At 43.3% G+C, this 26619-nt stretch overlaps 1 pseudogene; it reads right to left on the bottom strand.

The window, feature by feature from the left end:
• Positions 1 to 947: 947 nt before the first annotated feature.
• LOC136529611 (transcription initiation factor IIE subunit alpha-like) lies at positions 948 to 26619 on the bottom strand (annotated as a pseudogene).

The following is a 26619-nucleotide window of genomic DNA, read 5'->3' as shown; positions in this document are numbered from 1 at the left end:
GATTGATTTTGCGGTGTTGCAATACTACTGCTTGAAATGTTGCAATATATAATTTTCGACGCTGCAGTACATATTTTTTAATGTTGCAGTACATAATTTTCAATGTTGTAGTACATACTTTTTCAATGTTGTAGTACATGTTTTTCAATGTTGCACTACATATTTTTACGATGTTGCAATATTTATATCCCGTTGTTGCACTACATAGTTTTTCATATATTTTGCAATATTGCACTTGAAGTTTTTCGTGCTCTTTTGGGACAGGGACGCGGTGGAGAGCGGAGGACAGGAACGTTCCGTTCTATTCCGTTCTATACACGAGGACGGGTGGGTTCCGTTCTATTCCGTGCGGGCGGCGAGCGAATTTCAGAAGGGGAGCGGCGTCCGTATGCACTCGCGCGCCGGACGCTAGAATCGTCATTTTACTTTGCAACTTATAACATGCTCTTCAACTTGCTCCTATACAATGAAAATGCAACACATAAGTATCTCTTAAACCTAATAATATACAAATATATTCTATATACAACTATATTAGCTTAATTAATCTGTCTAAATTATAACTATTATTAAAATGAATTTAATTCCAATGATCCAAACAGGCCCCGGTGTTCGCTTGAACTACTTCATCGACACTTTTCAGCAAACGAATAATATTTTTCTCTCCCAACAAATCATCATAAGCCAAATTTCTGTGAAACTACAAGACTACAACAGCTCTTCAAAATAACAGAGAAAAATGTTCACCCGCTGCTCAAATATTCAAGTATATTTTGTAAAATCTTCAACTAAAAAAATCATAGGAGCTGGCTTTTCGCTTGGACAAGTTTCTCGTGATCATGCGTGCAACATAATCAGGGTCATCAGTGAAATATTTTCGACCTCTGTGGCGGGATGCCAGTTCAAAATTTCTGAGGGAGCAGGGGTCGCATGTTATCTTTTCAGCATTAACCCTGTTTCCACACATTATCATCTTCAACATCGCCAGATTCGTGGGCCTCCGCATTCAAATATGCCAATTTGCATGTTTCGGTTGCATTCCCTACACATTTTTAAACAGATTAGGCAGAATAGTGGATGCAAAATCTACATGGGTATATTAACTGCACAAGTGGAGGTTCAAATATTATACATAACTGAAACAGATGATGAAATTAAAATTGGAATTTGAAGTAGGGGCAGAAACACCAAATTCCCAAATTAAAAATAAATCATCACCAGAGGTTAAAGTAGATGTAAAATAATCATAGCGCAGACCCAAGGTAGTCTCTATCAAGGTCTGGTATCATAATTAGGGTAGCTGATAATCAGACATCGACATCCTTCATAAAACTGTTATAGCTACTCCCTCCTTCCAAGAATGAGGAACATATTTTGATCAGCAAAAGTCATACAAAATATATTTTAACCCTTAATTTCTTACAATATGTTGCCATTTGCTGAAGTATCAATATCATCTTAAAGGCACTTTAAATACAAATGTATTGATACAAGTTTTATGTCCTAAACTTTTATATAATTTGAATAATTGTTGGTCACAGTTTGTAAATTTTGACTTTTCCCTATACAAAATGCTTATCATTCAGGAATGGAAGAAGTAAAAGGTAGTGGATGGTGATGAGGGATCAGAAGCTATGAGAAAACATGTCTCAATTGTTCATTAGAGGAATAGAGATTTTGGTGAAAAAATGCCCTAAACTTCTCTAATTAAACATCCAAATATTGTCATTCTCTATTCCTGATTTCTCGCTGCCTCGCTGATCAAAGATGGACAGCGGGGTTAGCTTTCTAGAGAGCACAGGATATATAAAAAACTTTGGAGGTTGAAAAGATATAAAGACCTATTTTTATTCAAATGACTCCAAACGAGGATTTAGAGAGTGAGTTTAAGACAGACTCTTAGAGATACTCTTAGACCAGTATTTAAGCAAGGCTTATAATATGAAGAAAAGAAAATAATACCTCAAATACATGTACACACTTTATTCAAGGAAAGTCAAAAAGGTTAGTCAGACTTATTTTTGGAATCAGTGATGGTACCATGTCCACACATTAAATACATGGATTTCCATGTAAATTATTGTCAATTTGCTATTTATTAGACAATAATTCAGGCCTGGTGCAGTGGTGAGAACTGTCTCACTGAATCATCAGGTCGTGGGTTTGAAGCAGCCTCACCGTAGATTTTACGGGGGATGGCTTGCCTCGGTTTTTCCCTTCTCCAGACCCCACTCATGTAGGAGCCTCTGGCACTGGGTCTGCCCTTTTTTTTTTAATAATTCAGGTATAGTTTGAAGATAGGTTGGAAGACCACTTTTTACCTATACAAGCATTTCAGATACAGAATACAGAAAACTTAAAATGGTTGAGGCTAAGCAAAAGATACCTGTACCTGTAGGTTGATGCTCTTCCCATTCAATACCTTCATCATCATCGCCCCGCTTGTATTTCTTGCCCACTTGGCGTTCAGTTTGAGAATCTGGGACAAAAATCTTGCATTCCTGCTGCATTCTCCTTTTTGCTGCTTCCTCTTCCTGCCTTTTCCTCAAGGACTCGTAATAAGCCTTTTATGGCCCCGTTCGTTTGGCTGAAAAAACAAGCCAAAACATTATCTCGGCTGAAAAAAGAAGCCGAACAAGCCGGCTTTTAAGGCCTCGTAATAAGCCTTTATGTATTCTTCCTACAGGACAAAAATAAAAAGTAAAATAAAAAAATTCTGAATAGTATATTCTTTACTGTAAAGTCCAGTATATGTTAATTCGTGAGCTGATCTGTACACTTTGATCATCTTTCCAGTCGTGTTTCTTGTCATCTTTGGTTTCAGATTTTTCAAGTTTTTGTGGCTCAATTTTCACTCCTCTTTGTTCCTTTGTAAGATTCATGCCATCTTTGATCATCCATGGAGGTAAGACTTTCAGTTCAGAACCATTTTTACCTGATTCAGCACCTTCTTTCACACCACCAGTCAACAGATAAACTTCAACCTGAAAAATGAAACAGATATCTCACCAATGGAGCAAAGGTATGGCCGTAAAGTGCAACAACTGTATGCGACACAAGGTACAAATACATAAATACATTGGTGAGAATTTTTTTAAGAAGATATTGTAACATCATTGAACAAAAGGTACAAATGTGAAAACTTCTGATTCGATTCAAGGAGTTGGATAGTAGGGAAAAGAAGAGTGGACTTCTGTGCAGATGATAGACTAATATGATTCAGAAGTTCATTGGGATATGGAAAAGAGTTGAAATCTAACTTAATTATGTTGGATATACAACCAAGAAGATTCAGTAGCACTCGGAGCTATATGAAAGTCTTACCTTTGTCTCTCCCATGTATGTCGGTGTACCATACTACCCTTGTGAATTCTTTGAAGAACCAGCTGCAGCAGGGTCACCAACTGCAAAAGCACCAATATTTGCTCTTTCCCATGTTTGTAGACTCCCAAACTCAGGTGCAGGCAGATTCTTCACTCTATCATGTTGTGCAACCAATGGCTTCAATTGCTCCTAATGTAATAGAAAAACAATATAAAGAACATACCTCAGTCAGATTCTTAAATACCAAGAACAAGATTCAGAGACACTGGTTGATAGATCGGTATACATGCAATCACCTCCAAAATGTTGCATATAGAACACTATTCATTATTTTCCCAATAATCTTTTTTTTTCTTACCAAAGAGACTAATATTCTCAATTTCTCATCCAAGTATTTGTAGTGATATCAGTCAAACTATTTCTTGACTCTAGGCAAACAGACTATATAAATTTAAAAAACTGTAAGTAGATAGTCAAGGACATGAAACGATTGGTTTTATGGCCTGTTTGGATACATATGGCTAGTTACTAGTCGGAGCTAAAAATTAGCCCAAAATTAACTGAAGTTGGCTAGCAACTAGTTGAGCCTTGGCTCAAAAAGTAGCCCACCTATTAGCCCTCTTGTTTCGATGCACAGGGCTAATATTAGCTAGCTAACAATTAGCCCTTTCACTACTACAGAAATGAGATCTAGTCCCGGTTGGGAACTAGCTCTACTCCCGGTTTCCCAACCGGGACTAGCAATCCGGGGCTAAAGGTGTTGTTCTTTAGTCCCGGTTTGCCACAACCGGGATTAAAGATCCTCCCAGCTTTAAAAAAAAATAATGCCTCCCACCGCTGCGCCCTATGAGATTCGAACCCAAGACCTCATGCACTGCCTCGCGCGTAGCTTACCACCCCACCTACACAACACATCTAACAATGGATGTGATGCTTTTCTTTTGAACTAACCCATCCGGGGACCTTTAGTCCGGGTTGGTGTTACCAACCGGGACTAAAGGGTCTACCTTTAGTCTGGGTTGGTATTACCAACCGGGACTAAAGGTTGGAGGACTTTTAGTCCCGGTTTAGCCGTTGAGCAGGGACCTTTAGTCTCGGTTGGAGACACCAACCGGGACTAAAGGCCTTCTAGTCCCGGAGGCAAAAAATGCCGAGGCTAATGCCAAATTAGGACATCGTTCTAAAGTCTGTTCTCTAGTAGTGTTTGGTATCCAAATAGGCCTTTATAACGGTGAGATATTTGCTATTTACAATATAAAAAATGTGTAATCTCTAATGGTTATAGCAAAGTTGGTGGCATTCATCGTGGTAATGTGCCATTCTTGTCACAGGTGGATGTTCGTATCAGTTTTACAATATTACATCAGTGCATCTATATATGTGTTCTTGTTTTCTTCCAAACTGTTTGGTTGACTTTCTGTCATACGTCTAATGAAGGGTCCAGATAGGAGCAAGCGGCCCATCCAACCCAGCCGCCAAGGGGGGCAGCTGCGCCACCTGAAGGGGAAGGGCGCGCACGGTGAGGGCCCCCCCCCCCCCCCCCCCCCCCCCCCCCCGACATCCATATCCGGAGGATCGCGAATAAAGGAAAGGGAATAGGAATATGATCGGTTCAGATTAGTTAGATCGGGAGGAGTCCATATCTATAAGGACTTTCGTTAGATTACTGAAGATGCAAGTCTTTTTAGGACTATAAATAGAGAGACAATGTAATCATTGGGATTAAGAAAGAAAGCCTAAGAGCTTCCCTACCCCTCTCCCCTCTCCCCTCTCTCTCCAGCGCCTCCCTCTCCTCTTTGTCTCTGCGCCACCTCCCTCTCCTCTCTCCCCAAACCCTAGCCGCCACCTTCCCTCCACCATAGCCGCTGCCGCCAGCCCTAGCCACAGCCCCCTCCTCTAGGAGGACTCTTACACTTTCTCAATCAAGCAAAAAAGTATTCCCTTTGTCAACCATCTATTCTCAGCAGCAGTTGTGCTGGAATGCTCAAAACACCTAACATTTTTGTTTCCTTCTATGATATTTGGACTGAGCACGTAAATTTTGGCATTAAAACTTAGAAGAGTTCCAAAGATAACCGAATACTAACTTCAATTCTTTGCTGCATGTCCTTTAATTTCTCACGCCTGTGCTTTCTAACATTGTCATCGCCATCTCCCATTTCCTCAGAAGCAAGTTTGTCACTCTCTGCAACCAGTTCACCATTGCAAGTTTCACAATGGAAGTACTCATCCGTGTAGCTTACCAGTTGTACTGCATCAAAGGCTGAGTATCTGCAGATCAGAAGAAAAAGTTACCAGAGCGCACCAGTTATCTGCCTAGCATGAATAAACTAGACGAACACATACTACCTTTTATTACAGCTAGGGCATATATAGTGTTGAATTGTATTTCTGCTGTCCAATTCATCCTCATATTTTTTCTTCATGCGGCGAATCCGGTACCTTACAACATCACAGATCTGTGTTTTGGGAGGACAAACATCCATTATAATTTATATTGGATTACAGAACAAGAGGCAGAGGAAAGATGAATGGGGACATAATGCTCTTAGTATAATAGTGAGTTTCATACACAGTAAATATCAACAAACTGATGAAAATGTAAATGATAACTAAACTCGAGAAACCACCAGTGACGTTTTTGCATTGATCCGTTGCCCGAAACTAAAACAAACAGGTCCATGGATTTAAAATTGAAGACTTGTATTGCTTGAGAGCAAACAAAGGGCGAGATGTAAACAATTGAAAGCAGGTGCTCTATATGTTAGTGTGTGTGTGTGTCCATATATATATATATATAGAACTACTATCCTGTAGCTGGCTACAGAATAACTTATTCTGTAGCCACTTTGAGTTATGATAATTACTATGTTAATTTACGAGATTATAGTAACTCCTTACTAAGTGGTTTAATATAACGTTATGGTAAATATCCCCATATGTTATAGTAACCCAACTATCGTAAATATGTATTGACATTATAGTAAATTAGTATATAAAATTATAGTAAATGGAGGTGGCTACAGAATAACTTATTTTGTAGCCGGCTACTGAATAGTCTCTCCCTATATATATATATATATATATATATATATATATATATATATATATATATATATATATATCAAGTTAAACAAGCTTTTGTACATGTGTTACTCTTTAATATCACTTTTGCACTCACGCCCTAGAACCCAGCATGGACTACTAAGACTAGGCCCAATTAAAGCTTCGCTTGTAAGGTAAATGTTACAAATAATCACTACCGGAAACACCTAATTTGCCGAGTGTCCCCACGTTTGCCGTGGGCACGATTTCGGGCACTCGGCAAACATGGTGTTTGCCGAGTGTCCCAAATAGGAAACTCGGCAAAAATAACACTCACGGCATAACAGTTTATACCGAGTGCCTACACTCGGCACAGAATAGGCACACGGCAACATCATGTCCAGTAACACCGTCGATCTCCGTTATCCTATATGCCGAGTGCCAAAATACAACACTCGGCAAACACACATCGATACCGAGTATCACCTTTTGACACTCGGCAAACGGTATTATATGCCGAGTGTCCGACTCTTACACTCGGCAAACATTTTTTTTTTGATTTTGCCCCCCCAAACTTTTTGTACTGTTGTCTTACAATACCTGTTGCTCTCTGTTCAAGTAATGTACATTTCTGAGTTATTTTACTATATTTCATCAATTTATTTTAGTCAAATGAATTTTCGGTAATTTTTTGGATTTGAACTGCAAGTGCTTCGAATATCCGAAAAAAGTGAATAAAAAAATGATATTCTTTTCACTGAGTTTGTTTTGATACCGTATCCAAGGCCAGACCATAAATCTCGAACATTGTGTTCGCGAAACATGAGCAGAAACACGTGGCGGAAACGTCTGAAAATTCTATAAAAAACAAACAAAGTCTAAAAATCATGAAATTCATCGAGTTGTCATGATATCATACGTGGAGGCTATGGTAAAAAATTGAGAGTGTTTCGGCAAAGTTGACACGTACGTTGTTTACAAATCGGATCATCTCCGGAGAAGTTTCTGAGATGTGAGAAAGATCCGGTAAGATGAGGAGACAATTTGAATGTCGATTTGGAGTTTCACTTCAAATTTTTTTTGTATATATAATAGAGAACAAAGATCACTTCTTGTGAATTTTTGGCCATTTTTCGAAGCCATTTCGTAATTTTTATTCTTTCGTCGCAATTATTGAATTTTATATGCGTGATATACAAACACAGGAAATAATAATCCAATTTTTGTACAAGCTTGAAATATACATTTGTGAGTGCACCTAACAAAGTGTAATGCAAGTTCATTTCATGAAATTAGTGAAACATGAAATAGAGGAAAGTAATTAAGTAGAGGAAAGAAAAGGGTAGCATGAAATATAGAAATAAGTTTGCCGAGTGCTGCATAGATGGCACTCGGCAAACTGATGGATTTTTTAAGGGAGAACCGGGATTTTTAAGTAGTTTACCGAGTGCGCCATCGGCCGACACTCGGCAAACTGATGGAATTTTTTTTAAAAACGTTGCCGAGTGTCGTATCGGGCCGACACTCGGCAAACAGGCCGCAAAATAGATAGGCCGCGGGCCGGCTCTGGCCATTTCTCCATTCCTCCCCACTCCACTCCCTCCCCACTCGCGCCGCCGTCGACCTCCCTCCCCTCGCGCCGCCGTCGAGCTCCCCCCCACGCGCCCTCTTCCCTCCCCACTCCGCGGCCCCCTCCCTCACCCAACCCCCCGCCCGCCCGGCCTGTCGACACTCCCCCCCGCCCAAGCGGGTCTTCCCTCCCCTCGCGCCGCACGTCGAGCTCCCCCCCACGCGCCCTCCCTCCCTCCCCACTCCACAGCCCCACTCCATCGTGCTCCCCACGGCCCGCCGCAGTCGAAGCTCCCCCCCACGCTGGCCCCCTCCCTCCCCACTCCGCGGCCCCCTCCCTCCCCACCCCGCCCGCCCGCCCGGCCGTCGGACCTCCCCACGGCCCGGCCGGTCTGCACACAGCCACCGGCTGGCCCACGCCCCTGTCCCCGCCGTGAAATCGAGCGCGGGCGCGAGCACACCCACGAAACCGCCCTAGGGTTGTGGAGAGAACCTTGAGACTTCGCCGTCGCCGCAGGAGCCCACCGCAGGATCCCCACCGCTTCCCCCATTCTCCGGTAAGCCCCATTGTATTCTCACTCTGCTTCTCATATTGTCCTGCTTAGATAGTTTAAGCATTCATCAGAGTGATTTCAAAAATAGCTGTTCATTTGAGGATGGAGATAGTTTATAAATTAGAGTTGATGGCTGATGAATGCTTGAATTGGTGTTAGCAGGTTGTCATGATTTGTGATTATTAGTCTGATTATGTTCCTACTGTCCTTGATATCCTTTTTTGAGTCAGATTTGCCTTTTGAAGTCTGATTGCTTAAAGTTTAATCTACAGTTGATTTGTAAATATCGTTTTGAAACCCAGAAGGGAGGAATGGACTAGATATTCCTCTTTTGAGCATGTCTTTCATTGTGTATGCGTGATCATGGGTGCGAGTCTTATGGTTGGCCAACTAGTGAGGAGTGAGTTAGTTTTTTAGCGAATATTATTTGATCCTACAATTGCTCAGGTATCTCGTATTTCAGGATGAAAAGGAGTACTAGGTACTACGCTCTATTTGGATCTTGCTAACTTTAGCATCCTATAACATACATTAATACTCGATTCGTTTTAAATTATAAGTTATTTTAAATTTTATGAACAAATAGATTCGCAGGTGTGAGCCACAGCTGTTAACTAGTGCCTGACACCCCCTATTTTGAAAATTTGTAGGCTGTTTTTTTCATTAGCAATCTTCCTAGTTGTAGCATGCCTATGAATATAGTCGTATGTCTGTCTTTACAAAGCTCACTTGGTGGACTAGCAGCTGTTCTCTTGGCCATTAAGTGTGTGTGTGTGTTGTTTATCTTAAAATAAAATCCTGTGGATTTTCCATTTGAGCTAGTTGTTGGTGACACACTACTGGTGCCATCCAATGAGGATAGATGCGCAAGGTCAATCCTGTTATAGATGTGGAGAAAAAGATGCTAACTAGATCATGTAAGAAAAAGGTGCTGAGCATGTAAGAATGAGGAGAAGTTTACAACCATCCTAAAAAAGACAATAGAAAGATAAACTTCACTTGTTGAAGCAACCGAGTCACCAAACAAATAAAGCAAACGTACATGATTTTTTTTAAAGATCAATACATGGGTAATATTATTTTAATAAACTTCTACAAATGGGTAACGGGTGTCACCATCATATGTGGCATTTATAGTAAAAGATTTGTTCGATAAAATTAAATGTTACAAGCTAGGATCCAATGTCAGTGAGTTGAGATCCTATATCTTTGGATGCTTTTGGTAGGGACAATGATGTTGGAAGCCATGATCTAAACATATTTTTCTCCGAAAACAAATGAATCCCTACCAAACATACATGATTATAGGATTTTGAGTTAGAATCAGAAACGTTTCCTGGATCTACTAGAAACTAGAAACTAGAAGGACCAATTTCACCTGAGAATCTGAGATTAAGAATCAGTTTCTCCCTACAAACCTTTTTTTTGGGAGAAACAAAATCGCTGCCACTTTGTAGGATACAGATTTGAATTAAATTGCATTCAACATGAAGCCATATATCCGTAGAAGTTACATTTGTTCATATGGATCCCTCTTTAGTTCATTGAGATTATGAGGGATAGCCCAACACGTAATAGATTCGCAGGTGTGAGCCACAGCTGTTAACTAGTGCCTGACACCCCATATTTTGAAAATTTGTAGGCTGTTTTTTTCATTAGCAATCTTCCTAGTTGTAGCATGCCTATGAATATAGTCGTATGTCTGTCTTTACAAAGCTCACTTGGTGGACTAGCAGCTGTTCTCTTGGCCATTAAGATCTGCTTTACTGCTAGCTGTTACAGCCTCACTTTCTCTTCTTGTGTGGTAAGGGTAGAAGCCAAAGCATGCTGTCACTTGCAAGCTGTGCGTGATGCCCAGCACCAGCAGTAGCATTAGTGGATTGAATAAGGGCAAAGGAAGAGAAGGGCTAGAGTCATGAATATACGGGAGAGACATTCCTGTAACTAACCACTTTGTTGTTACCAGGACCAAGATCTTTTCACTGAAAACTGAATTTTTCCTTTTCACTGATGACTGAATCTTGATCATCTAGTTCCAAGTGTATATGCAACTATGCATGTATTATGCCTGCTAACTTTGATTGTTTTGCAAAAATTATGGGGGTGTACATATGCAAATGGACACAGCTCTGCCTTTCTAGAGTTCAATTCTCCTGATGCAAATTCGACATAGATAGTACTGGTGGCCGGTCTTATTCTAGTATTTTATTTTGGAGTGAGTGAGGATGCCAGTATATTAATTATATTCTAGCTACTACTTTGACCAATTGCTCTACTCACGCGTTTCCTTGTTGTGCAGGCTGCAGCAGGTCCTCCCTTCTTCCGACCAGCAGCAACAACAAAAGGTTCAGATTTGAGCCGCCAGTCGCTGCAAGCCTCAACACCACCACCTGGCCCACTGCACTGGTATGTTTCTGTTGAACTAGTCAGGTAGTATGTTTCTATTGAAACCAAGAAAGTGCACCTCCATGAGACGTGAACTGCCCATCAATAATGAGCCATGTACAAACGTTGCTGGCTGTGCAGGATATATATATAGATATAGCCTAAGCTAAGTGCATTATAAAGTAAGAGATTGAAGATTTAATTTGCTGGTGCTGCGATCATGTTTGAAAACGGAAACGTATAGTAGAGAGTACGTATGGTTTTCTACCGTTTCAAGCTAGTCAATAATGCGCCGTAACAATGACGATCTATCGCTGCTAAAGTAGCCAATCGCATCATGAGGATTTATTAGTCTTGTATACGATTTCAGTAACCTAATGATGATGAACGAGGACGCAGTCTACTTTGTATGACACTAACTAGCTGATAGAAGGTAACTCTAGAATAGTGCTAGATCAAACAATTTTTAGTTTGACTGATAGAAGGTATATATATTACAAGATTGCCATGTCCGGCTGCTGACTGGGCTCAATTGGAAGCTGACAAGTGATGTGGTGGTCCATGATTGGATGAACATGCTGACTGGATAGGAGTTTTGGCTTACAGTGACTTAGGTCAAAGGCAAAGTCTAGCTTGCTGTCGGTGGTTAAATTCATACATGTTGATACTATTTCTTATAAATTCGGTTAAATATAAGATATTTTAAATTTGAACAGACTTATTCTTTTAAGGAGGACTGAAGCTTCTGGCTGTTTGTTGGTGTTCCGTGGACCTTGTAGCGGTTGAGGCTTCTCCTGTTTGCGGGATAGCGAGGTGAGGCATAAAACACCCCTCTTTTCTGTATCATGCATGTTTGTAGAGCACGTAACCCGGTTAGGCGTCTCCCGTTCGAAAGAGATATGGTTAGAAATATGCAGCTCTTTGCATGTCGATAACCGTATCTGTTTCGAATTGTCCACGTTTTTTGGACAGCCCTAGGATGCGTAGATGGGGTTAGTCTCCGTGGTCTACTCCGTTCCGAGGCAGAGTTTCGACAGCATCTCCCTGTTGTTCTCCGGATACACAATCTCCCTACCGGGACGTGTATTTGGAGAACAACGGGGAGGTGCTGCCGAAATTGTCTCGGATCGGAGTAGACCATGGAGACTAACCCCAGCTACGCATCCTCGGGTGGGATTAGGACCTATCCTGACCTATTAGATGGTAGGAACATCATGTACATGCAATTAATTCTTAATGTCTCGCTGGTATATATATATATATATATATATATATATATATATATATATATATATATATATATATATATATATATAGAACTACTATCCTGTAGCTGGCTACAGAATAACTTATTCTGTAGCCACTTTGAGTTATGATAATTACTATGTTAATTTACGAGATTATAGTAACTCCTTACTAAGTGGTTTAATATAACGTTATGGTAAATATCCTCATGTGTTATAGTAACCCAATTATCGTAAATATGTATTGACATTATGGTAAATTAGTATATAAAATTATAGTAAATGGAGGTGGCTACAGAATAACTTATTTTGTAGCCGGCTACTGAATAGCCTCTCCCTATATATATATATATATATATATATATATATATATATATATATATATATATATATATATATATATATATATATATATATATATATATATATGTCAGAGGATGGATGACCGTGAGTGGATGTACATGGGCCGCCCAAGTCAGAGTGCTTTGACTGATGAATGGATTGAGAAGACGGAGGCTTTCATAGATAGAGCATTTGCCCTAGTTCCAGGAGCGTCAGCCATTTGGTGTCCGTGCAGTAGATGTGCAAACAGGTGTCGGCAACCAAAGGATGTCATGTCTACTCATCTTTGCTTGAATGGATTCACGGCAGATTATACTCGGTGGATCTACCATGGTGAAGCTGATCGGATGAGAGAGGAGGTCGTGAGAGCACGCGTCGAAGATTTCGATGCTGATGCCGGGGTAGGTGACTGGCTAAATGACTTTCACGAAGCACACGTAGGTGAAGAAGGTGGGGAGGAGGAGCCAGAGGCAACCGCAAAGGCGTATTATGACATGTTGTCTTCGGCACAGAAACCCCTTCACGGCCACACAAAGGTTTCTCAACTGGATGCCATTGGACAGGTAATGGCCTTAAAGGCTCAGTTTAGCATGAGTCGAGATTGTTACGATGCTACGTTGGCAGTTATTGGCAGCTTGCTTCCAGAAGCTCACATTATGCCAAAGAGCATGTACGAGTCGCAGAAACTCCTTCGTGCACTCAAGATGCCATATGAGCAGATACATGCTTGTCCGAAGGGGTGCGTCCTATTTAGGAAAGGACACGAGAAAGCAAAGTACTGTCCAAAGTGTCAATCCTCTAGGTACCTAGAGGTAGAGTCTGGTGATGGTCAGAAGAGGCAGCTTGAGATCCCCGTGAAGATCCTACGGTACCTTCCATTCTTACCGAGGATCCAACGGCTATACATGACCGAGGAAACCGCGAAACAGATGACGTGGCACAAAAATGGCACTCGATACAGTCCTGAGAAGATGGTACATCCATCCGATGGTGAAGCATGGACCCACTTTGATGGGATTCATCGTGAGAAAGCTCTTGAGGCTCGTAATGTACGTGTTGCGCTAGCAACAGATGGGTTCAATCCTTATGGACTGATGGCTGCCCCATACACTTGCTGGCCAATCTTCGTTATCCCCCTCAATCTCCCCCCCGGTGTCGTGTTTCGATGACAGAATATATTCTTGTCGTTGATAATTCCTGGGCACCCGGGGAGTAAGATGGGTGTGTTCATGGAGCCTCTGATTGATGAGCTGGTCCGTGCTTGGGAGGAAGGGGTGTTGACATATGACCGAGCTACGAAGAGGAACTTCAGAATGCATGTCTGGTACCACTACTCCCTGCACGACTTCTTGGCGTATGGGATATTCTGCGCCTAGTGTGTTCACGGGAGGTTCCCATGCCCATTATGCAAGACAGCTGTGGAGTTCATTTGGTTGAAGAAGGGTGGCAAGTATTCTTCGTTCGACAAGCATCGACAGTTCCTCCCTGTTGAGCATGCATTCAGACGAGACATGAAGAACTTTACGAAAGGTGTGGTAGTGACAGACCCCGCACCGCAGATCATGACGGGTGCCGAGGTTCGTGCTTAGATAGATGCTCTCGTCGTCAACCCACAAGGCGATGGTTTTGTGGGATATGGTCGTCAACATATGTGGACTCATAAGTCAGGCTTGGAGAGACTCCCCTATTATGATGACCTCCTTCTTCCACATAACATTGATGTGATGCACACTGAAAAGAATGTGGCCGAGGCACTTTGGGGAACACTCATGGACACTGAAAAGTCAAAGGACAACGTTAAGGCTAGAGTGGACCTAGCAACGTTATGCGATAGACCAAAGCAAGAAATGAAGCATCCTAGAGGTGGCAAGACATGGAGCAAGCCTAAGGCCGATTTCGTCTTGACCAGGCCCCAAAGGAGGCAAGTTCTTGAATGGATGCAAACGTTGATGTTCCCTGATGGGTATGCAGCGAATCTGAGGAGGGGAGTGAACGTATCTACTCTGCGAGTCAAAGGGATGAAGAGCCATGATTTCCACATATGGATTGAGCGGCTTCTTCCGGCGATGGTTCGTGGCTATGTCCCTGAGCATGTCTGGCTAGTGTTGGCAGAGTTGAGCTATTTCTTCGGCCAGCTTTGTGCCAAGGAGTTGTCTCGAAAAGTGGTTGAGGACTTGGAAAGACTGGCACCGGTGCTTCTCTGTAAGTTGGAGAAGATATTTCCACCCGGCTTCTTTGTTCCGATGCAGCATTTGATCTTGCACCTCCCGTATGAGGCACGAATGGGGGGGCCCGTGCAGGGCCGTTGGTGCTATCCAATCGAGAGATGTCTAAAGGTTGTTCGAAGTAAATGTAAGAATAAAGGCAAAAATGAGGCTTCCGTTGCAGAGGCATACATTCTGGAGGAGGTGTCAAACTTCACAACAAGTTACTATAGTGACAACCTTCCCAGCGTGCATAATCCACCCCCTCGCTACAATGCGGGCGAAAATGAATCGAACCTCAGCCTTTTCCGAGGGCAGCTTGGAAGTGCAAGTGATTGGAAACCCAAGACATTGAGACATGAAGAGTGGCGCACTATCATGCACTATGTGTTGACCAACCTTCTCGAAGTGGAGCCGTACATGCAGTAAGTTCACAACGAACTTGTTAAATATGCTGTCACTATTTGGTATCCAACTCTCTTGTTTCTCTTTGTTATAGGGAATTTCTTGATCACTACTGGCATCTATCAAGGGAACCTACCCCGCAGGAATGTGATACCCTTCTTAAACAGGGTGCGGGAAATGGAATGCCCGATTTCATTTCTTGGTTCGCACAGAAGGTATTGTCCAACTTTGCTCGTACTTAGTTTGACATTACAAGTTGCTCGTACTTAGTTTAACGATATATCCTGCTTGAGCTTGCAGGGCCAAACCGATGAGTCTATGGATCCCGAGTTAGTACAGGTGTCCAGTGGCTTTCTGTATAGGGTCAGGTCATTTGTCGCTTATGACGTGAATGGATATCGCTTTCACACGACAGCACATGAGGAAAGTCGGCCCAATCGAAGAACCACAAAAACCAGAGTTCTTACGCCCAGCACTGATGGGGCCGATTATTATGGGAGAATCGAAGAAATCTACGAAGTCAAATTTCGTGGTTCCAAACCCCTTAAGCCCGTCATATTCAAATGTCATTGGTTTGATCCTGCAGTAACGAGACGGACCCCTAATCTTGGGCTGGTCGAAATTCGTCAGGATTCCGTCTATCTAGGGGAAGATGTCTATGTTGTTGCTCAACAGGCGACGCAAGTTTATTATCTGCCATACGCGTGCCCAAATGATGACCGTCTTAAGGGTTGGTATATTGTGCAGAAGACATCGCCACATGGTAGACTACCTCTCCCAAATGATCAAGATTACAACTTAGACGGGGAGTTCTATCAAGAGGAGGGGCTAGAAGGGAGTTTTGAGATAGACTTAACCGGTGCGATCGAAATGGAAGTAGATAATGAAAGGGTTGATGAAGAGGACGATAGAGATGAGGTGGAAAATGTGCAAGACTTAGAATTACTTGAGCGAGTGCGTATAGGCAATGCCGATGATGACAACATTGGTCCTTCGGATAGTGTTGATTATTTCGACATGTGTGATAGTGATGATGAGAGTTATGATCCGGCTGATCCCGATCATGATGCCTATTTCTAATACAAGTAATACTATCATTTTCTAATTATGTTTTGTTTATTTTGCATTTCTTTTTCAGGTTGTCCTGTTTATATGTGCTTATTGGTTTACTCTTTTTAATTGCAGGTGATTGACAAAAGATGGTGGGCGGTATGAGGTCCGTCGGGTCGTTTTATCGGAGCTCAGTGTCCGCTCCAGCTGAGGAGGCTCCTGCAGCTGAGGAGCCGCCGCGGAGGCGCAGGGGTCGGCCAAAAGGCCAGGGTCGGCCGAGAGGCCAGGGTCGGCAGGCGCGTGCAGCGACTCGACCGCCGTCGCCTGTACCTCCCTCGCCTCAGGAGGAGGCAGAGGAGGAGCAGCACGAGCACGAGGAGCAGGCCGAGCAGGAGGAGGGCGAGCACGAGGAGGAGGGCGAGCACGAGGAGGAGGGCGAGCACGAGGAGCCCTCGGCGGGGGGTTCCTCTTCCTCTACTTCGAAGATCTGGTTACGAGGCCCTTCACGCCTCCCAGAACAGGCTATACCTTTCACGAAACGGCCAGTGATTCGCCCCAATGGGCCAAGGTAAGTATCTTAAGATGTTATCGCTACTTCATTTGATATGTTTAACATGGCAAAATACAAACTAATATTTTTTCATTAATCACTTGGATAGGGGATGGAAGGTTGTGGCTGCAGGTGATCACAAACGCCTTCCCGGTGGAATCCTGGGCCTTCTGTGTAGGGAACACTTCCCCAGCCTGGTGGCCTGGGCAGGAGGGGTGGAGCCGGCCTACACGTTCGAGCACTACGCCTCTGCCCCCGATGCACGAGATCGGGAAGGCAGGAAATTCGACAACAAGGCGCAGCGGGTTGTGAAAGAGTTGTGGGTAAGCCTTCCCCGCACTATCTTGCTCAATACATCGCATTCCTATCACATCCTTGAAATAATGACTACATACATAATGTTTATATGCAGGATTACTACAGATGTGACGAGGGATACGAGGAGAGGGCCGAGAGGCATGCTTACAAAGCCTGCTACAAGCTCGTGAAGGACATGCACTACGAGGCGCGTATCCTGGCTGTACAGCAATACAAAGCTGTCTTCGAGGAAGTGAAGATCGACAAAGACCTCGCAAGAACCTTGACGCTGACCAAAGAGCAATACATGCTGGTAAATACTGTTTCTTCCTGAGATTAAGTACACTTACTGTGTTCTTATATGACAAATGCATGTTGACGTGTAGGTGCCTCCAATTTGGGTGGCCGGTAAAGGCGAGTGCTGGAGGAAAATGGTGGACAAGTGGTGCTCCCCGGAGTGGTCGGAGACACACGCCGTTTGTCGGGAGCGGCGTTTGATGATGACAGGTGCACCACACCATCAGGGGAACCTTACCCTTGCCGAGTACGCGGAGAGATGGGTACGTGACTTCATTTATGTATTCCAACGCTTGCTTCTGCATAGTTTCTAATGATCTTACTGTTTGTTTCACAGTCGGCGTCACATGGTGGCGCACCTTGCTCCCAGGTGAAGGCATGGGCTATGGCCCACAAGGGCAAGGCGACGTCCGCCGTCGACTTCAACCCGGAGGACCCCCCCTCGGCGTACAGCAATCCCTCCATCCAAAGCCGTCTCACCGAGTACACAACGGCGGCCAAGGCGGTCCATGGGCCGGAGTACGATCCGAGCACCCAGGATTTCGAAGGTGACCTTGTCATGAGGGTGGGAGGAGGCAAGAAGCATGGCAGGTATTGGCTTGGCGACAGCGTCGTCGACACGGCCACTACCCCCACTCTCTCCCAGATCCGAGCAAGCGACACGGGCCAGAGGCCGCCCATACGCCCACGGCCGACCAGTACACAGCACGCCATGCAGACTTTGCAGGTTATTACTCTTTTATTCGTCGTTCATTGTTTCTTACATACCTTTGACTTCCATTGTAACAGTGGGGTGAAATTTTGTAGGCCGAGCTTGAAGAAGAGAGGAGGCAGAGAATAGCGTTGGAGGCGAAGATTGACGCTGATCGGCAGAGGCAGGAGCACATGTTTCAGTGGATGGAAAATCTCGGCGCGAAGATGGGTGAACCTCTGCCACAAGCGCTATTCCTTCCTCCTCGTCGTCCTGATGACACTCCTGTGAGTACATCTATCCTCAGTGCCGATTAGTCTTTAGCAATGGGAATGATGGGGTGATTTGCATCAAAGGTTACTCAGCTTGTTAATTTGCAGTTTGCAGAGCTGCTAGTTCACTTCTGCCCCTTTTGCTTACCTTGGTTTGGGTATTGTTCCGTGTTCGCTGCAGCAGCTCTTGCTGCTTTACCTCTTAACATGTACAACTATAGATAAAACTTGAAAAGTCACACTAATTAAGGATTGGAGTTGAAACGCTCGTTGATCCAGCCTCCACATGTACAACTGTAGAACAATTACTGGCTGGCTGGCTGGCTGCCGCCTGAGACTGACTGACAGCAACGTGTGCCGACCCATATACTGGTATGCGACATCGAACCAGCCTGCTGCATATGCTGCCTTCTAGAAGCTAGCTAAGCCTACATCAGGATGTGAAATTAGCCCTGTAGTGTGTACCTGGTCAAAGGGGTACATACCAGTACTTGTACACGTACGAGTGGTGTCGGAGTATACAGGATTGAGACCGGCCGAGTACGTACTTGTCTAGAAGAAGAAGAATTTTGGGCGTAGTACGTCTGGCAGTGCAGCCAGCCACCGATCGATGCTGCGCTGTGACACTGACACCGTGAGTGATGCCAATCGAGTGCGTGTGACTGACAGACAGGTGTAGTAGAGTCTCTGAGCACGGGAAGAAACTGTCATCGAGAGAGAGAGAGGTCAGTGTACGCACGTGTGGCATAGGAGTGTGTCTACTGGTACACTGTTTTGGCTGCGCTCTGTTGGACCGGATATGCTTTCCTGGCCTCGGGAACCACACAGCTGAAACAATCAGAACCTCCTTGCCATGGAATAGGTTTTCAAGGCATTGTTTTATCACCTGCTGTATTCCCATATTCTGTTGACCTCCTTGGCTTGGTAGTTGAGAAATTATAGAACTTCCTATTTTGTTCAAATTGAAATCATGGGACACATAAACCCATATACGATGATCATACATTTTGAACTGGGCATCATTGTAAACTAGTTGTGCCAAAGTACTCTTACCCATGCCTGCAAGGCCATAGATAGGAACAATCACTATCTCATCATTGTTGGTATTTGCAGATAACAGCTTTATGATTTCCTGCTTTTCTCCATCCCTTCCTATTAGTGGCTCTTCAGGCAAATCTGACGTTGTTTCACGTTCATCATAAGGCAGCTCTGTAGTAGTGCTACTGCCCTTTATAAAGTTAAAGCTACCAATTTCGTTTCTGAGTTTTGTCAGTTTTTCTCTCAAACTCTTCATCCTATTAGCCACGGCAATATTCTTGTATGCCACCGGGAGACATGAGAGAACTCCTGCCATCTGCAAGAATTTTATTTCTTTCTCAGTTGGAACCTGGACTGAGCAAAGAGGCCTAACAAACTATATCGAACTAGAAACTAAAATAGGAACATGCTAGATGCTTCAAATCTCCTATAAAGAAGAATCAGCCATAATATCCCTACATACTATCATATACACAATAAGAATTACTGTTTTGGCATGACAGACGTCTCTAAGGAGACTAAAAGTTTCTTCTGACAGATCAATGGAAGTTTAACCAATCGATTAGCTTCTCCAGAGAATTAATCTTATCTATTCTTTGTGCAGGGTCAATCGGCGGCATCAAACGATGTACCTCAAGACCCACCGCAGCAGTCGCCGTGGTCTCATTGGTGATTTGCTTCTTTTCATGTGTTGAACTTATTCCTTGTGTTGCACTTATGCTTGTAATGCACTTGTGGTGGATACTTTAAACTCGAACCTTATGTTGGTATTGTGGTATGACATTTGTGTACCATTGTGGATTATTGTGACATATGTGATGTGGTGTGTGGAGATGATATATATATGTGATATATGTGCTGTGAAACATATCTGTGCTGTGATATATATATATGTGCTGTGAAATGTAATGCAAAAAAAAAAATTCAGATTTCTGAGGCTTTGCCGAGTGTTATGACCAAGACACTCGGCAAAGAAACACAATTTGCCGAGTGTTATTACCAAGAAACTCGGCGAAAAGCTATTTTTTAAAAAAACCAAATACTGTTTGAAAAATATTTACCGAGTGTCTTACAGTGCCACACTCGGCATATGTTTATTAGTTGCCGAGAGCAACACTCGGCGAAAAGGATTTTAAAAAAACCCAAATACTGTTTGAAAAATATTTGCCGAGTATCTTACAGTGCGACACTCGGCATATGTTTATCATTTGCCGAGCGCAGCACTCGGCGAAAAGGAATTCTAAAAACCAAAAAATATTTTTATAAAACTATTTGCCGAGTGCCTTGCCGTTTGACACTCGGCGAAGTAATTGTTAACGGCGGGTCCGGCGTTACGACCGTTTACTTTCGCCGAGAGCTAAACTGCACACGGCAAAATGTTTGCCGAGTGCCCGATAAATGGCACTCGGCAAAGTTGGCTTTGCCGGTACTATTTATGGCAAGTGCTATTCGCCGAGTGTGGCACTCGGCGAACAATTTGCCGAGTGTTTTACGTAGTTTGCCGAGTGTTTCGGGCACTCGGCAAACGCACGGAGTCCGGTAGTGAATGGAGGTCAAATATTTTTCCTACAAGGCTAAAATTATCAAACATAAAGAAGGATTAACTCATGATAATACAGTACTAATAAAATTTCTCCCTCTTTGCAATCAAGGCCAATTCATTAAGAAACATAACAGGAGAATCCCAAAGCATTAGTAGTCTATAAAATAAATGTACTTCGTCATTGTTCAGGGAAAATTTGAAAAAGGTACTTCCGGCAAGAAATTAAAGGCAACATACAAATATCTTGTTCTTTTTCTAAAAAAACAGTCTTATCTATAAAAACAATAACAACTTAATGGCATAGGTTTTAGAAGACTAACCTGAGCATAATCCAAGCAACAGTATGAATGTGTGTGCATCTTTACTTTCTTTTCTCCCTCCTTAGCAACTGGTTGACCATCATTAGCAGCTGCAGCAGCAGCATTATGTGCTTTTGCGTTTTTTGCTGACTGCAGCAACAAAGATCAAAGCAAATACAAAATCAGATAAGATAAGAAGACAAGGAACCACACCCAAAGGAAACACGAGTCATGAAATCATAAGATATTCACGTACTGGCACACTTTCAGATGGCGAGAAATGCAAATTTCTTCAGCCAGCCACCAACTTCATGATGGAGTATTATAGATGAATAAATTTCTGTCCACCTACATACCTAGTTACTTGATAAGCGCCACACACATTTTCAAGGCATGACAATTTTGAATTATCTTCCTTACAGCTTAACGCCATTTAAGTAAATAGACAACAAGGACATTTTGTCACCAGTTGGCGGTTGGAACTCTTGCTCATATCTACAAAAGGGAATCACAGCTATGCATGTTCAACAACAGATCAATACACACAGAAAAACTAACCTCCTTCCGATGATCCCTCGTGACTAGTTTCTCCTCTTCAAAGAAACGGAGAATGCGACACAGCTGTTTCGAGTGGTGCTTCAATGCTTTAGCCAAATCTTCCTCCCGGACCCACTGCCATCTGAGGTGGAAGTAGAATACTTTTTGCATAAATCAAACAGACCCCAAAAAAAAATCAAATAGGTGGTTAGGTTACACCACAAAAAAACCTATGTTGCATGGATACGTTGGTGTGGGTGAGGCCTCATATCGCGTACCGGATACGTATCAGTGTTATTAAGTCGTCTGACTAATTGCAATTTGTCGACCTTATCGGTTCCCCGGCACTGATTATGCCCACCTATTCAGCTAGAGCGACTAGAAACCAAGTCATCCGATGGCCTGTTGGCCCGTTAGGCTCATTGTTTTTTTGGTCTCCCCCTCCCTCCCTACCAGCTGCCTGCCTTAGCAGCAGGTCTCGCCGTCTCAGCAGCGCACCCTCTCTAGCTACAGGTGCCTCCTCCCTCTCTAGCCACAAGCGCCTCCTGCTGAAAGGGATTTGAAAGATAAGCACCTCATCCAACTGTTAGTGTACATCCTCCTTCTCCGCTTCTTGCTGTTAGCTCTCGTTCTTCTTGCTTTCTAGCTCTATTTTGGCCGCTCTTTGCTTGCCTTAAAACTTGAATATGGAGTTTTGAACACTTCAGAAATCAAACCTCGGCAGTAAGTGATCAAGTGACTATACATTCTATCTTAAAATTTGGTTCAAATAGCCTTTATACTACATGCTATATAGTATATCGGTCCTGGTACATAGAGGACGACTAGGGTCGACTAGGCTGACTAATCGAGCTTATCAACAACTAGTCACCTTATCGGTGCCATGGCAACTAGGGTTGATTAGATGATTTGAAAACACAGATACATATCTTCCGAGTATCTGTTTTTTTAATTAATTTCACGAATATTGAGTATGTCAGCTGAAACGTATCTGCAATGTTTTATTGTTACCAGTTTTAATATGTGTGATTATCTTTATATTTTAAAATGGTAAAAAGTATCCAGTTTTTTTGGGAAACTGCTGCATACGTGCTACATAGCAGAAAACTAATCAAGCATCCAAAAATATAGCATGAGTGCGGTGTCACTGGACCAGCAGGTGAGGTGTGTTGATGGCATATGAAGGCAAGGTGCTCGTGCAAACTTGAAGACTAGCAGCAAATTATTGAGAAGACAGCAAAGTTCGAAAAGGCGACGCCTCATCCCCGCCTAGCCGCGATTAATCGCTAGTCGAGGGGTTCCCGCTTGGCCTACGGGGGTAGGCGGACACCTAGGCGGGCGGAGCGCCTCGGCGTCGATTCGGCGGCGCTGAAGCGGTCTAGGCGACGCGGAGGTGGACGCGGCGACAGAGCGCGCGAAAAATTGACGCCGCGGGTGCGCGCGCGCGCAGCTGGCTTCGGGCGCGGGAAGGATAAGAGGGAGAAGGGGGAAAAGGCCGCGCCTACTTGCTTCCCGCTCTCCGACGGCCGCTCACCTCCTTGCGACCCTGCCGGGAAGCTGCTCCCGCCGGCTGCGCTCCTCCCCACTGGGTAGGTGGCCCCGCAGGCCGCACTCCTCCCCGCCGAGCTCGTGGTACCGTCGGTCGCGCTCCTCCCCGCCGAGCTCGTGGTACCGCAGGCCGCACTCTTCCCCGCCGAGCTCGTGGTCCCGTCGGTCGCGCTCCGCCCCGCCTGGAAGCTCCTCCCCGCCGGTCTCTTCATCTCGCCAGGCGCTCCTCCCTGCCGGTCTAGTCCTCCTGCCGGGTGCTCCCTTCCCCGCCGGGCACGTCCTCCCGCCGCCTAGTACCCTCCCACCGGTCTCCTCCCTAAGCTGAAGCCCCAAGGCCCAAGGTCTGTATGTCCTCCCCTGCTCCTCTCCTCTGTTAGCTTTGAAGTGCTCCGAAGTCTGAAATCTGAATGACATACTTGACTGAATCTGAATGACATGTATGTATTTGTAATTTGTTGGTTGCATGTATATTACAGTATGTATCTGATTGACTGAATCTGAACTCTGAAGCCTGCTCCTCTTTTGTTTGACTGAATCATTTGTTGGCTGCATGTATCTGTGTTTGCGTGAACTCTGAATTTATAGCTGATTGCTGCTCGAGCTCCCTACTCGGCTGTTGCTGTCTACTCTACTCACTGCCTCCTCTGTCTTCTAAATGAATCTAAAATTCTAAATGTATCATGTATGTCTGATCTGAAGATAGAGAGACTGATCTGTCCTCTGAATCTGAATGTATGCCTACTCTGATTCTCTGAATGTTAGATTGTTAGCTAATATGTTTACTCTGAATGCTTGTTGTTATTTGGTAATATTGTTGTCACTTGTTAATTGTTATTTGCTCTGAATGCCTAATTTCAATGCATGAATGCCTGAATGTTACTCTGAATGCCTGAATGTAGGATGTGTGACTGATTGTTTTAGTTGATTTGCTACATGTCAGATGTGTCACACACAAGTGAAGTCATCTTTGAACTAGTGGACAAAGCAATTGAAGACATTGGTCTAGATAATGTGGTTCAAGTAGTGACAGACAATGCTTCTAACAACATGGGAGCAAAGAAGCTATTGCTTGAGAAGAGACCTCAGATCTTTTGGACCTCTTGTGCAACTCACACAATCAACTTGATGCTCCAAGGAATTGGCAACATGGCTCGGTTCAAGAAGGTGATGGACCAAGCAAAGGCATTCACCATATTTGTCTACGGGCACACTAGAACATTGGAGTGCTTGAGATACTTCACAGAGGGAAAAGAGATAATAAGGCCAGGAGTGGTTCAACCTCTCACTTTGAACATCATACAAGAGAAGAATGACCAGTTAAGAAAGATGGTGGTTCATAGTAGGTGGGACTCATTGAAGGATGTGAAATCAAAGAAAGGAAAAGATGCCACATCAATTATATTGAATCCAACCTTTTGGAAGGATGTCAAGTTAACATTGGCTATTTTTGAGCCATTGGTCAAAGTTCTTCGTTTGGTTGATAGGGATGTGAAGCCATCCATGGGTTTTGTTTATGGACAACTACTAAAAGCAAAGAGAGAGATCAAAGAGGCCTTTGGCAATAATAAGTCCCGGTTCAGGGAGGTAATTGCTGTTATTGACAAGAAGATGAAAGGAAGACTTGATTCTCCATTGCATTTGACAGCTTATTTGCTGAATCCACACTATAGTTATAACAACCTATCAATCTTTGATGAGCCCACAATAACAGAAGGATTTATCAATTGTGTGGAGACTTTTTATTATCATGACGAGGATAAGCAACATCAAGCTGCCAACATTGACTTGAAAAAGTTTTAGAATAGAGAAGGACTTAACAAGAAGCTTGCAAGGACTTTTGAAAACTTTGATTACAACATAGGTAGAGGTACTTGTTATTACAATAAATTTGATTACAACATGGTTGTTTGCTGTTTTCATCTAACAATAAATGGCTACTTACTAATAGAGGTGTTTTTCATTTATTTTAGTATCATGGTGGCGGTTGTATGGAACTGAAACACCAGCTTTACAGAAGATGGCTACAAGGATCCTATCTTTGACATCAAGCTCTTCTGGTTGTGAAAGAAATTGGAGCGGGTTTGAAGGGGTTAGTACCTGTCTACCTGAAAATTGTAGCAGCATTACAATTAAATTGCAGACCTAAAAATGCTCTTATTTTAAATTTATAGGTACACACTAAGAAGAGAAATAGGCTTACTACAGCCCGCCTAAATAAATTGGTCTATATTCAATTCAACTCCAAGCTAATTAATAAGAAATAAAAGATCAAGTCAAAGAAGATCAGTGATGTTCTCTTGTCTAATGATACAACTGAAGCTCAAGGTTTTCTGCATGAGAATGGAGATGATTGTGCATTAGTTGTCTATAGAGATGAGGAAGATGAGATGGAAGGTACAGGGATACCTTGGTCTGTTATTGGAGATGCAGTGGGAGCAGAAGAACAACTTGAGCTGCGTAGAAGTGCAAGAGCGAGATAGCTTTATGAAGGAGAAGAATTTGACTCTGAAGAAGAACAATTTGATGAAGATGAGGATGATTATGTGGAACCCTATTGAAGAAGAAATATGATATGGTAGTGGGGCCTTTTTATCATGTCATGGTTTGTCTTTTATCATGTATGTCTGAAACTTATGAACTGCTGTTGTGTGACTGTGTTTTTCTTTTTTTGTGAGAACTATGTGGTCTCTGAACGAGACCTTTATTTATGAATTATGTTGTGCACTTATACTGTTGTCCTGTACACTTGTTTGTGCTTTAAAATTTGTAATTATTAGTAGCTGATATGGTTTGTTCATGGATGGGAGATGGCTGAAATTATTTAGATAAGTGTCAACTTGCTATTTTCTATTTTTTATGAACTGCTTGCTGTCTATTGAGTATTTACAAGCTATAAATCCTTACAGTAGGAACTAGGAACAAGCTCTCTATTGATTATTGAGCCTAAGCCAGTAAGCCACTAAGGCATGTCTACTGCCCTCTCTTTTATATACTGTATTCAACTACTCTATGCTTCTATATATATGTTGTGTGCTAAATTGACAAAACATCTAGAAAAATGCCTTGAAATGCCTAGGCTGGCCTAGGCTAGCTTAGGCTCTAGGCTATGGGTCAGCGCCTAGAAAGAGCCTAGCGCCTTCTTGAACTTCGGAAGACAGACGGTTCAACAGAAATAGTTCGCAACCGGTACCTGGTGAGCGCGTCCAGGACGACGATGGCCATGCCGTGGTTGTCTCCGTGGGAAGTCTTGGGCTGGTTGTCACCCTTCATGGAAACATCGTAGAAGGCGTAGGCCGCCAGCCTCACCAGCCTGCAAGAAAACCAACCCACCCGATCTCGCACGGAGGTCAGCAACGGCTATAGCTAGGGTTTCGAGAATGGAGTAGGGTCGGGGCTCACCGGTTGAGGGGCTCGATGGAGCTCAT

Source organism: Miscanthus floridulus, chromosome 19 (assembly GCF_019320115.1).
Source record: "Miscanthus floridulus cultivar M001 chromosome 19, ASM1932011v1, whole genome shotgun sequence".
Lineage (NCBI taxonomy): Eukaryota > Viridiplantae > Streptophyta > Magnoliopsida > Poales > Poaceae > Miscanthus > Miscanthus floridulus.
The sequence above is the reverse complement of the archived record's forward strand: the minus strand, read 5'-3'. Positions and strand labels throughout refer to the sequence as shown.